This window comes from Furipterus horrens, unplaced genomic scaffold (assembly GCF_987537825.1).
Source record: "Furipterus horrens unplaced genomic scaffold, mFurHor1.1.pri manual_scaffold_11, whole genome shotgun sequence".
Classification (NCBI taxonomy): Eukaryota; Metazoa; Chordata; class Mammalia; order Chiroptera; family Furipteridae; genus Furipterus; species Furipterus horrens.
The window spans coordinates 88,076,022-88,089,836 of record NW_028327181.1 but is presented as its reverse complement, the minus strand read 5'-3'; positions in this window follow the sequence as shown (position 1 = coordinate 88,089,836).

Sequence of the window (13,815 nt, the reverse complement as noted above, 5' to 3'; positions counted from 1 at the left end):
GAAGTCAACACAGAAGAAGGGCCAAGAGATGGAGAGTGGAGTTTTAATCTGTTTATCCCATTTAAGCCTCTGTAACCGGCCATTCCTAAAGCCACCATGTACTTTGGGTCAAGTTTTCAGTCTTGCCCACAAAGGCGTCTAACTAATATGTCCAATGAAGCAGAATCTCTGGGGTGGAAGCTGCAATCTGCATTGTTAACTAGGTCCCCATGTGAATAATCATTGAGGAGGTGAAGAATTGGCCGGAGAACATGGCCTGGCAATTTTTTTCTATATGGGGCCAGAGAGTAAATGTTTTAAGACTTTACCAGCCATAGTGTCTCCGTGGCAACTACTCAATTATTGCAATGCAAAACATCCACCGATGAACGTGCGTAGCTGTGTTCTAATAAAACTTTATTTATAAAAGCAAGCAGTGGGCTAGATTTGGCCCACTGGCCATAGTGCCAATTCTGCTTTAAGATCTAGAGCTATAAGAGAACAGTACCATACCTGGAAGGAAGGGTTGGTAGGATTCAGTGTTTTTCAAAGATCTGGAAAATCTGAAACCATTTACTAATTAAGGGGGAAAAGCCAACAAAATTATAGCAAGAACTAATATTTGTTGAGGGTTTGCCATTTGCTAGATGCTGTGCTAACGAACATAATAACATTTAGGATGCTTTGGTTAGAAAGGAACAGAAAACCTAACTCAAACAAACTTGAATACTAGAGAAGATTTGTTATTTCATATAATAAGTAGCTCTGAGGTAGGATTGTTTCCATAGTTGGAGTTTCAGTGATTTAGTGATATGATCAAAGACACAGGTTCTTTCCATCTCATGCCTCTGCCTTCCTCAGGCTTCGGCGTTGCCTTCAGGAAATGCCCTCCATGACCACAAGATGGCTACTACAGTCCCGAGCCTCTCAACCAGACCGAACAATCTTTAGAAGACACAGATCATCTCTTCCTCTGCCAGCTTCTTGGGAGTGAAGAAATCTTTTCCAGAAGCCCCTCCACATCAGCATCTTTCCCTCTCATTTCTCATTGGTTGGAATTCCATCATGTGCCCACTCTTGATCATTGGCAAGAGCAATTGAATTTCCAGGGTTAGTTGAGACTAATCAGGAATCACACCCTGGTCTAGGCAGGCTATGCAGAGAGTCCAGAGAAGGCTGTAGAGGGCGTAATGAATACCTGAGTGAAATCAGGGTTCTGTTAGGAAGTAGGAGTATGGCAGCCAGGAAGGGATATCGCGTAAGCAACCACAACTGATATTATTAAATGATGTTCTTTTTCATTTTACAGATGGGAAAAAAATTCAGTGAGGGGAAAGCAACTTGCCCAAGGTTGTACAACTAATCCATGAAAGAGACTGGATTCAGACCCAGGTCTCAGACTACAGTGCTCAAGACTTCCACCAACACACTAAAGTGATATTGTAGAGCTGACGATGTTAGGGAAGAGCAAGATTGCTCCAAAGGTTGTCTCCTAATATCAAGTAAAATTGGGCCAGTTGTTAAACCTGTGATGTGACTAGACCTCCTGAACAGGTCTGAGCTTTTGCTGTGTAATAAACAACCTCATAAGCCAGCGTGTAACACCACAGTAGTTTATTTAGCTCCCAGTGATATGGGTCAGCAATGTGAACGGGGCTCTGGTCTCAGCTGCACTCACTCATGTACCTTTGGGCCTCTGCCAGCTACCTGGGACTGGCTGATCTAAGACGGCCTCACCTGGGACGGCTTCCTTTTGCTCCCAGTGGTCTCTCATCGACAAGCACAGTGCCAAAACAGAGAGTGGAAATACGCAAGATCTCCTGAGAACTAAACTCAGATCTAGGAAGAGTACTTTTTCGTGAGGGACTAAGCTAAAAAAGGATTTTCTTTCCTCATGCCGCAGGAAAAATTGATGGTATAACATTATGCCCCATTCCCAGGTCTGTAGTACAGAGTGTTCAAACAGGTTAGCCTGTTTTATGGCCAACACGTTACCTAGACTCCTAGAGGACAAGCACTCTTAACTAGAGGCGGGACGTGAATTTAGTACGGAGGGTTAGAAAAGCAGCGCTATGGTCAATAGACTGAGGCTGCGATGAAAAAATATGAGGAGAGGATCTAAAAACCAAATATTTAAACTCAAAAAAATTACATCATCAATTTGTGTCACTCCCCCGCCCCCACTTAAAATATATTCCACATAGTAATTAAGAGACCAGAGCTATATTATGTACTATCCTGGTAAAGTAAATATTAAGCTATACATTCATTCATCAAAAACTTTTGTGCCAAACTCTGTCAAACATGAAATGAATTCAATTCTTACTTATCAAGTTGCTATCTTTAAAAATATCTGACACAATGACTTGTGTTATCTTTATAAGAACCAAGAAAGAATCGTCGTCGGCAGCCGTCCATCTCGAGAGACGATGGTGTAGCTTCTTAAGAGTCTATCTGCACCGCCGAGAATGGCTGTGCAGTCCGACTCGGGAGTGACACGGTATCTGTCTCCTCCCGTGTTGAATCGACATCTTGCGATGACGCTGGAGTGTCCTCTCCAGTGGAGCTGAAGCTACAGAGCCTGGGCAGGGTGATATGGAGGGTCTGCTGTTGCCCATGCAGCAGACCCCCCCTCTCTTCGCAGCTGAAGGATCCAAGGGAAAGACGGAGTCAATACAGCTTGGCTTCAGGTGCGCCGCAGGAGTTGCCGGTGTTGACTACAACGTCAAACCGCCTTAGGGACTCCGGCTCCGGATTTTCTGTCGGGGTTTACTCCCTTAGCCTTTCCCCTGAAGAGGTATGCCGCAAGGCAGCGGAGGTTTTTTGGAGTCAGAGTTTTCCTTCTCTGATGTGCCCTGACTGGAAGATCGAACCAGCGACACTTAGCTCGCAGGCCGACGCTCTATCCACTGAGCCAAACCAGCCAGGGTCTTACTATGAATATTAAAGAAGCAAATAAGGGATTAGTTTGTAAAAATAAATGACCCTGGATTCTACTCTGAAAATGGTTTGATTTCACTAAATAACCTGATATAAAATTTTGTCAACACCTATATTTCAGGATAAGAGGAAGATTCTGGTTAGTAAAAAATTAATTTCCTAGTGGACTGAGAATTGAGCATAGTTCCATCACTTCTACAGATTTCATAATTTTAAAGGCCAGTGGAGACAGAAAATGAAGTGTGATTGTCTCTTTAAAAACATAAAACATACGTTGGATGCTGCATCATCCTCCTCCTTTGAACTTCCATCCTCTGCATCACCTCATGAGGATGCAGTCGCTGTGCTGGAGGTGCTGTGGCTGGAATATGGTGTGAAATTGGCTGGTGTGAGGGAGGAAGATGCGGAGGGATTGGCGCAGCAGTACTGGCTAAATGAGTTGGGGGTGGGGGTGCCACTGGGTGAGATGTTGCATGAGAAGACATTTGAGAATGAAAAGCATGTACAGGATGAGGAATAACATAATCCACTTGGGGTGGAGGCTGAGTCTGAGGAGGAGGGTTTCCATGAGAGTGGGGGCAGGCAGAAGCTTGATGATGAAGTGGTCTTGTCAAAGAGGCGTAAGGAGGTGGCATATAATGTCGACAAGATGACAGTGAGGCCTGTGCAGGGGGCTGGGGCTGGGGCTGCGCAACCATGCTTGATCCATAACCTTCTAGTGATAATGGCTAATATCAGAATTTCTTTATTTGCAAAATTATTAAAATATATGATCTAACCCATCTGAAAATATTGATGTCTTTTTTTCTGAATTCATTTACTACTATCATTAGCAGTTTAAATCTATGGCCGTATGTAGGCATTTAAACCATTTTCTTAATTTCTAAGGAGAGACAGTAAGCCCAAGTAAGCTGTGTTTCATCTTATGAACCCATTCAGAAATTTACAGTTTTTAGGTATGAATTTACACAGCATGAAGCTTGGCCCACAGCATTTCTGAAAGTGGAATTTGGCTCATGTGAATTCTCATAACCAAAGAGGAATAGCCAAAACAAGCAATTTTCTCTAAATACAGGTGACATAAAATTCTTATATAGAGTAAACCCTCACAATGTGAAAACACACAGAGTAAGTTCACCAAACGTTCTCTAAAACAGTTTTCCAAAGAACTGAATCCATGAAAAGTGATTGAGTCACGATTGTGGAAGGAAGTCCTCTCCTTTGTCTTTAGTGTGAGACACAAGAGAGAATTCTGAGCAAACCAAGGTGAAATGTGCCCACCCCATGGTAGAGTAGTCTGAAAGGTAAGGTTCTGCTGGCTTGACTTATCTCAGCTTCTACAGCTTGAGATGGGGCACAAATATAAAAAATGTTTATGAATATGAAGATAGAAAATGTCCAGAATATAGAAATATGGAAAATAAAGACAAAAGCTATCTACTGTATTGTTTCATGTTCATTGTGAATTTTCTTGTTGAAAATATTGATTTCTAATATGCCATTTGTAATTACATTACAGCTAAGCAATCTATAATATATTCAATTAATAGATGGCCATATGGACCATTAAAAATGCCAAGTAAACTACATTAATACACTAAAATGTATATTTGTAATAAAGTTATAAAAATGTTTAAACCCTGGCTGGTGTGGCTCAGTGGATTGAGTGCCAGCCTGCAAACCAAAGGGTCGCTGGTTAAATTCCCAGTCAGGGCACATGCCTGGGTTACGGGCCAGGTCCCCATGTAGGGGTGCTCAAGAGGCGACCACACATTGATGTTTCTCTCTCTGAAAACAGATAAATAAAATCTTTATTAAAAAGTTTAAGAACATTTGAGTTAGGCATCATTGAGTAGTAAATATTAACAAAGAAGTTAAAAATGTATGACCTAGTGGAGTGATTCTGTTTGGTTGTATTCCAGCAAGAAATTTTAAGCTGTCTCAATATCTAATTATACAGGATCTGTTAAATAAATTATGGTACATTCGTACTATGGAATATATGCAATCATTAAAATAATATTGTAGAAATGTATTGAATATAAGACACATATATTATATAACTAATATATCTATTTCTTGACATAGGAAAATGCTTTAAGCTTGCTGTCAAATGATATAAAGCTTTATAATATAATATTACTGTATCAATTTATTTCTTAACAGAAAAATGTAATATATATGCATATTTAAACATCTTAAAAGAAACATTAAAATAAAAATAGAGGTTATTTTTAAATAATGGGGATTTCTATTTCTTTTTTTTTCAAATATTTGTCTTTTCCACTTCTTTATAAAATGAGCATCTATTAAATGTAATAACACAGTAAAAATATTGGGTTTTAGCAAGTTAAAAATATACCAAAAAAAAAAAAAAAGGAATGAAAGGGCTGTGGCTGGTGTGGCTCAGTGGACTGAGCACCAGCCTGCAAACCCAAAGGTCGCTGGTTTGATTTCAGTCAGGGCACACGCCTGGGTTGTAGGCCAGGTCCCCAGCTGGGGGGTGTGAGAGGCAACCAACTGATGTTTCTCTCCTTCCCTTTCTCCCTCCCACCCCCTCTCTCTGAAAATAAATAAAATCTTTTTTTAAAAAAAAGAAGAATGAAAGAAATGCACCAAATGTCAACAATGGTCGCCACTAGGTGATGGCATCATATGAAATTCACATTTTCCTCCCTAACTTTGATGTTTTCTGAATTTTCCACCAAGAACATATGTTAAAATCATATTACATATTACTAACATATATCATTTCACCTCACATTAAATGAATGGGCAGGGGAAAAGAAATGGTTACAAGATTAGGAGAAAGTTCCCTTCAATAACCTAAAATAAAAACTACTGCATTATCAACTGCTATAGATTCATTCTTCAGACAAAATCTAATTGTCAATAGCAGGATTACTAAATAAACTGATAAAGGTATAATTTGCAAATATCAATGACACCTTTATATTGGTCCAAATGGTGCTGGAATCTCTAACTCAACGCTGCCCCCTTCCTGTGGTCATAGCATCTTTCTCTGAGACAAGGACACCCCTATGCCAATTCAAGAAACTGGGGCTTTGGAGAACTTCTTGGGGTCCTGGCTGGGTAGCTCTGTTGATTACAGCATTCTCCCAATACACCAAGGTTGTGAGTTTGATCCCCAGTAAGGGCACATACAAGAAGCAACCGATAAATGCACAAATAAGTGGAACAACAAATTGATATCTCTCTTCCTTCCTCTCAATAAATTTTTAAAAAAGAGGGGTTCCCTGGGTAACTTGGGTTCAAAGAATCAATTGGAGATGTGAATCAACAGCAGCCTGTGTGGAAATGACTTCAGGATCTTAGCTGACAATGGGCTCAGCATGAGTCATCTTAGTGACATGGGCTCTTAGCCGAACTGAGAGCAGGATTCTATTGAGAATGAGGGTCATGATGGTCACCCTCTACTTGAAGCCCATCAGCCTACACTATAGCAATACTTTCAGTTCTGGGTGCTGTACTCTTAAGAGGGACAAGGGCGAAAGGAATCAAAATGCTGAGGGGCTTCAAGTCATGTCCCCTGCAGAATGCTTGAAAAAGCTTAGAAAGAATACCCAGAGGGACGCATCAGCTGCCTTAAAATAACCCGTTCCAGTGAGTTAAACTTGTTTCTGTGGTTTTGCATTCCAGTGTGCAGGAGCTAGGTTTGGAATTCTATTGAGACAGACTTTGAGATAAGAGGAAGGCTTTTCCAGTAATTTGAGAGAACAGACGGTACACTGGCTTTGATCCTGTTCCTCAAAGTGTGGTTCGTGGAACCACAGCATAGACTTCTTGGGAAACCCATTACAAAAATGTTGGGTCTCAGGGACAGCCCAGACCTACTGATTCAGTATACGCAGTTTAAAAAGATGGCCAGGTGACTCAAATGCACATTCAAGTTGGAGGATCACTGGTCTAGACAGCCCTCCTGGGGAGGAAATAAGTGGCTTTTGCTCTCACAAGAACTCTGAACTCTGAGAAAACCAAGGTGAAACCTACCTACGCAGTGGCAGAGAGATAGCCAAGGCTTAGCTATCCTCATTCAAGAGACCAGAGCAAACTCAAAAACTTGAGCACTATCTGAGAAAGATTTATGAATAAGAATGTTCATTGTAGTAGCATTTGAATTCAAAAAAGAAAAAGAAAATAAACTAAATCCTTCCAAAAACTATAAGAAAACATTATGCCACCCTTAAAAATATCTTAGATGAATGTTTAAGAACATTAAAAATCTTCATAATACTGTACATAAAGGGAAAGTAAATTACAAAATAATATACACGATGTGAGATTTGCCCTACATGCTTCACATTAACTTAAAAATCAGTATGAAAAAAGTTAAAAATATTATTAAAATGTTATGTAGCATATGGAGACTGATTGTTTTTTAAATCTTCATTATAAAAGTAATAATTGCTCATTACAAAATTTGGAAAGTGGTAAACACTATAAAGGAGAGACTAACAACAATTTATTATCTAACACCCAAAGATCACCATTGTCACCTTATTCTATGGAAACTATTTTGAGTAATTATTTTCCTGATTGATGTAGAAAATTTGGAAAATTAGAAAAGCACAAAGGAGAAAATTTTAAATATTCAGACATAATCACTATTAATATTTCTATCCAACTTTTGCTTTTATGCATAAATGTAAAAAAAAAATTCCAAGTTGGGATTATATTGTAAAATTAATTTTATATGCAGAGTTTTCACTTATCTTGAGACCATTTCTTTTTTTTAGAAGATTTTATTTATTTATTTTTAGATGGGAGAGAGAAAGAAAGGGAAACACCAATTGGTTGTCTCTCACATGCCCCTAACCGGGGACCTGGCCTGCAACCCAGGCATGTGCCCTGATGGGGAATCAAACTGGTGACCTTTTGGTTTACGTGATGATGCCCAATCCACTGCGCCACACCAGTCAGGAGGAAACTGTTTCTATATCATTGAATATTATTTGAACACAAGTTAGGTGGCTGTATTGCATTTTATCCTCCAAATAAACTTGATTTACTACTCATTCACATATCAATTTATATTTAAATTATTTCAAATTTTTCACTAGTTTCAATGTATGATGAATACACTTGCTTATAAATCCCTGGTTATTTTACTGGAATAAGTCCCAGAATTGGGTTCAAAGGGAATGAACCCGTTCTAGGTATAATCTTTTTTCAGAAAAGTGAGACTCCATCTCCCTGCATGCCCACCAGCTTTTCTTTTCCTGAAAGCTGACAGGAGACTGGTAAATTCTCTGGACTCAGAAATAGTCTTGGAATTAATTTTTTTAAGTATATTTTATTGATTAGGCTGTTACAGTTGTCCCAATTTCTTTTCCCTTTGCTCCCCTCCACCCAGCATTCCCCCTCCCTCCAGGAATCCTACCCCTCTTAGTTCATGTCCATGGGTCGTGCATATAAGTTCTTTGGCTTCACCCTTTCCTGTACTATTCTCAACTTCCCCCTGTATATTCTGCACCTTCCTACTATGCTTCTTAATCCCTGCACCATTTCCCCCCTTTTTCCCCTCCCTCCTCCCAGCTGATAACCCTCCAAATGCTCCCCATACCTATAATTCTGTTCCCTCTCTGGTTGTCTGCTTAGTTTGTTTTTATTTTTTTAGATTCTGTTGTTGATAGTTGTGAGTTTATTGTCATTTTAACGTTCATAATTTTGATCTTCTTTTTCTTAAATAAGTCCCTTTAACATTTCATATAATAATGGCTTGGTGATGATGAACTCCTTTAGCTTTACCTTGTTTGGGAAGCACTTCATCTGCCTTTCCATTCTAAATGATAGCTTTGCTGGCTAGAGTACTCTTGGTTGTAGGTCCTTGCTTTTCATCACTTTGAATACTTCTTGCCAGTCCCTTCTTGCCTGCAAAGTGTCTTTTGAGAAATCAGCTGATAGTCTTATAGGTACTCCTTTGTAGGTAAGTCTCTTCTCTTGCTGCTTTTAAAGTTCTCTCTTTATCTTTAACCTTTAGCATTTTAATTATGATGTGTCTCGGTGTGGTCCTCCCTGGGTCTAGTTTGTTTGGGACTCTGTGCTTCCTGGACTCATATGTCTATTTCCTTCACCTTCATTATTTTTTCACAAGTTTTCAATTTCTTGCTCTTCCTCTTCTCCTTCTGTCACCCCCATGACTCAGATGTTGGCACGTTTAAAGTTGTCCCAGAGATTTTTAAGCCTCTCCTCATTTCTTTCAATTCTTGTTTCCTTCTTCTGTTCTTGTTGACTGTTTCTTTCTTTCTTATGTTCCAAATCATTGATTTGATCCCTGACTTCCTTCCCTTCACCATTGATTTTGTGCAGATTTTCCTTCTTTTCATTTAGCATAGCCTTTATTTCTTCCCTTATGTGTTCATCATGCTTAATCTTTTCTGTCGGGTCTGTGAGCATTTTTATCACCAGTGTTTTGAACTCTGCATCTGTTAGGTTGGCTACCTCCTCATCACTTGGTTCTCCCACTGGAACCTTGATCTGCCCCCCTTTTGGGGTCATACTTCTCTGTCTCTTCTTGACAGCTTTCTGTGTTTGCCTCTGTGTCTTAGGTAGAGCTGCTGCACCTGTTACGTTGTAAGGAGCGGAGTCTTACATATTCGTCAGTGCAGGGCGACCCATTTCACCATGTTGTGGTGCTGTATGTGGGGGAGGGGTCTGAGAGGAAATGATACCGCTTGCCCTGCACTCCCCCCCTTTTTGGGCACTTCTCCCATTTTCTGTACTAAACTAGCTGACTCAATTGGGTGACTGGCAGTTTATTCCTCTGCCCCAACCACCACCAGTTTGCACAGTCAAAAGCAATATGGCTCTATCTTGCTCGCGCTGGAAGCATGAGCTGTGCAGTCTGGTCTGGGGCTGGGATCACTTCCCAGGTTTAAAATGTATGACTCCGTTTTTCGCAGCAACTACAGCTACCATGCCACTGCCACTGCTGCCAGCCACACTGCCAGCGGATGCCACCGCCGCCATCATCCAGAGCATCGGCCCCGCGCACCCGCCCACCACAGCGCACAACTGCCACGTTGCACTCTTCTCTCTCCACCCCAGCCCCGCCCCTCCTGCATACCTGCCTGAGAATTCCTTCTCTATATCTTTGTTTGTTGACCTTCCATGTAGTTCGATTTTCTGGTTCTTCTGGTTTCTTTTTTTTCTTTTTCTTTTTTTAGTTTTCAAGTGGTTGTAAATTCCTTCTTAGTTTTGAGGAAGACACAGCATTTCTACGTACACCTCCATCTTGGCCAGAAGTCTAATTATTTTTTTAAAGATTTTATTTATTTATTTTTAGAGAGCAGAGAAGGGAGGGAGAAAGGGAGAGAAACAACACTGTGCGGTTGCTCTTGTGCGCCCTCAACTGGGGACCTGGCCTGCAACCCAGGCATGTGCCCTGACTGGGAATCAGACCAGTGACCCTTTGGTTCACAAGCCGGCGCTCAATCCACTGAGCCACACCAGCCAGGGCTTAATTATTTTTTAAACATATGCATACCAAAGAAAAATTAACACAAAAGTGAAAGAAACTGACTGCATTTTGTTCCCAAACCTAATTATGGAAGTTTTAATATTTTATTAAGAACTTAAATTTAAGAAAAAACACATTAACTCAAAAGATTAATGAGTTAAGATTAAAAGATTAATGTACTTGCACATACAGTTTATCAAAGAAAAAAATTTAAATAGCCCCCCAAACTTTTAAAATATTTAAATATTAAAATAGTTCCTATTAACTGAATTAGAAAAATATAACAATAAACAACCTCATATGAGTCAGGGTTTCATAGAACTCTTTGTCTCTTTCTATAGTAGCTTTATTGACATATAATTCATATATCATACAATTTGTCTTTTTAAAGTATATAATTCAGTGGTTTTAGTACAGTCACAAGGTTACAATCATATCACATTTTAGAACATTTTCATCACCCCAGAAATAAAACCACACTCATTAGTAGTCGCTCCCCAGTTCATTCTCCGCTAGCCATAGAGAACCTCTAATCTACTTTCTGCTTTTATAGACTTGCTTATTGTGGACATTTCAAATAAATGGACATCAAAGTGCAGTCTTCTGTGACTAGCTTCTTTCACTTAGCATTGTATTTTCAAGATTCATCCATGTTTTAGCATGTATCAGTATCTCAAGCCATTTCTTCATCAAATAATATTTTATTGTGTAAATATGCCACCTTTTTGCTTATCCATTCATCATTTCCTGGGCATCTGGGTATATTTCCTCATGGCAATTATGAAAATGTGTGTGGAAGAACTCGTTGTCTTTTACAGGTGGATGTATATAAGTTGGATGCCACCCTTTGATAAAGTCATATATAATCTGTCCATACCTTTTAACTCCATAATCCCTACTCCAATATAAAATGTGGGAAAGCACTAAGTAGAAAGTTGCTAATGGTGATATTATTGAAGTGTAACTAATTTGTCCTGTTTCTCCAGCATAAGGTACAAAAATGAAGACCCATCTTCTTTATAACTAAAAGGACTGAAGACATATTGCTGTCTTCCTTTTAACCCTAGAGGCTTTTCCAAAGGGGCTCATTTCTGCCACAGTTGCTGGAGTGGCTCTCCTATGGTCACTGCTGGAAGGAAGCTGTCGGGCTCTCAGGCACAGATTGGCCTGTCCGCTTATATTCCCAAGAGGGTCCCTTGGGTCCTTCGGATGACCTCAGTGAAGATCAGCTCATTCCATCAGTGTGACTCTAATGCCATTAGCTTCCTTAATGGCAGATTTTCCCACCTCTCCCCCAACAACTTTTGAGCTCTGTAATCCAAGGAGTTTGCATGCAGTGGCTCAATCTCTGGAAACCCCAAGAGTAGGGGGTTCTCTTTGACTTAACATCTACCTAACCCACAAGGAGCCACTCAAGGGAGTCTTCCTAAAGCTCAGCCCCACTGCTGGCAGCTTCTAGCTTAATGTTTTTAATGTAAATATTATATTTTTTTCTGTGTGTAGGCAATAAATTATACTTGAAAATTTAAACATATAAAGAAGTACACAGTGAAAAGCATCTTCCAATCTTGTCCAAGCCCCCTGCTTAAGAACAATATTAGAAATTATCCAGTTACACTATGGAAACTGATAACACATCATTGTTATTCACACCTTGTTTATTATTCCTTTCAGTGGAATAGATCACAATTTATTTAACCAATCCCTTATTAGGTTGTTTCCAATCTTTTGCTAATCAATGAACAATGCAATATTCCCTTATAATGGTAAAAGGGTTCTACACCTGCATTCCAATATGTAGAGTTTTTTCCCACCATACCACCAAGCAATCCTTTGGACATCAGATGGGTGTCCTCCAATTCAACTCGGTCCTGACATTATCTATCTGGAGATAGCATCAGACCCCACAGATTAAGAACTCGAAATATAAGACTGCTCCCCCCACCCCTCCCACCACCTATCCCCCCATACCTCCACACCCCGCTCACCTATGCTTCCAAACAACTGGCTATAGATCAGAAGTTCCCATGACCTCCTCCTTAGGTTTGATTAATTTGCTAGAGCAGCTTATAGAACTCAGACAGTTCACTTGCTAGATGATGGGTTTACAGGAAAAGGATATAACTCAGGGAGAGCCAAATGGAAGAGATGGATGAGAAAAAAGCACAGAGCTTTCGTGGCCACTCTCCTGAACTCCACCTGTTCACCAACCCGGTAGTTCTCCAAACTGTCTCCTTCTGGGTTTTTATGGAGACCTCATTACACAGACATGATTGACTAAATCACTGGCCATCGGTGACTGAACTCAATAGCCAGCCCCTCTCCTCTCCTGAAAGGTCTGGAGGTCAGACTGTAAATTCTAAACCTCCAGTCATGGGATTGAGTCCCCTGGCAACCAGGCCCAATCCTTAGGGGCAGGTCAAAAGTAATCTTATTAACATAACAAAAGACAATTTTTGCTTTCATTACTTAGAGAATTCCAAGGGGTTTTTTTAGTGGCGCTGTGCCAGAAATAGAAGAAAGACCCAATACATTTTTTTAAACTATAAATTACAGTATCACAAAGGCATCATTGCTCATGATAAATTAATGAAATACATGGTCAATTAAAGTTTATACTTTAAGTTTGGGTAGACATCACCAATTTGCTCTGCATAGAAGTAACTCACCTAACCTGGAGGTAGTGAAACTTGAACTCAAACCCAGGCCCTCCAAGCCACAATTCCGGTGCTAGGTGAAATGACCTATGTGACCTTTGCCAATCTGAGAAATAAGACTAGTACTGTCTGGGTAGTTTTTAGGTGAATTTCTCTTACTATGAAAGAAAGTGAACACTTCTTAATGTATTTATTAATGATGTGTGTTTCCTTTTCTGTGGATTGTCTCTACATAGTCTTTGCTCATTTTGGCTTGTTCCCTTACCAGTCTGTAGTAACTCTTTATATATTTGGGATACTAGTCCTTTCTGTATTTGAAAATGAAAATTTATTTTCCAGTTTGTCATTTGTCTTTTGATTGCATGTCTAGTAATTTCTGCCATGAAGAAATTAGATTTTTATATAATCATATTTATCCATTTTTTGTTCTATGAATTCTGGACTTGGTATCATACCTGGACATTTCCATTTATAAGATAATAAAATATTCTCCAATGGTTTTTTCAAGTACTTTAATTTTTTTCTTGGAGGGGGACATCTAAATACTTGGTACATTTAGAATTTATCCCAGTGAAAGGTATGGGTTTAAGTTTTTCCCCCCAGATGGCTACTCAGTTGTTCCCAACACTATTGTTTTAATTATCTATATTTTCCCATTAATTTATACTCTTGAATCCAATATTAAATTTCACTGGCAACATTCAAGTTGATAGTTTCTTCTAGTTAGGAAGATACTGAGTGTAGGCACTCTACTTCATT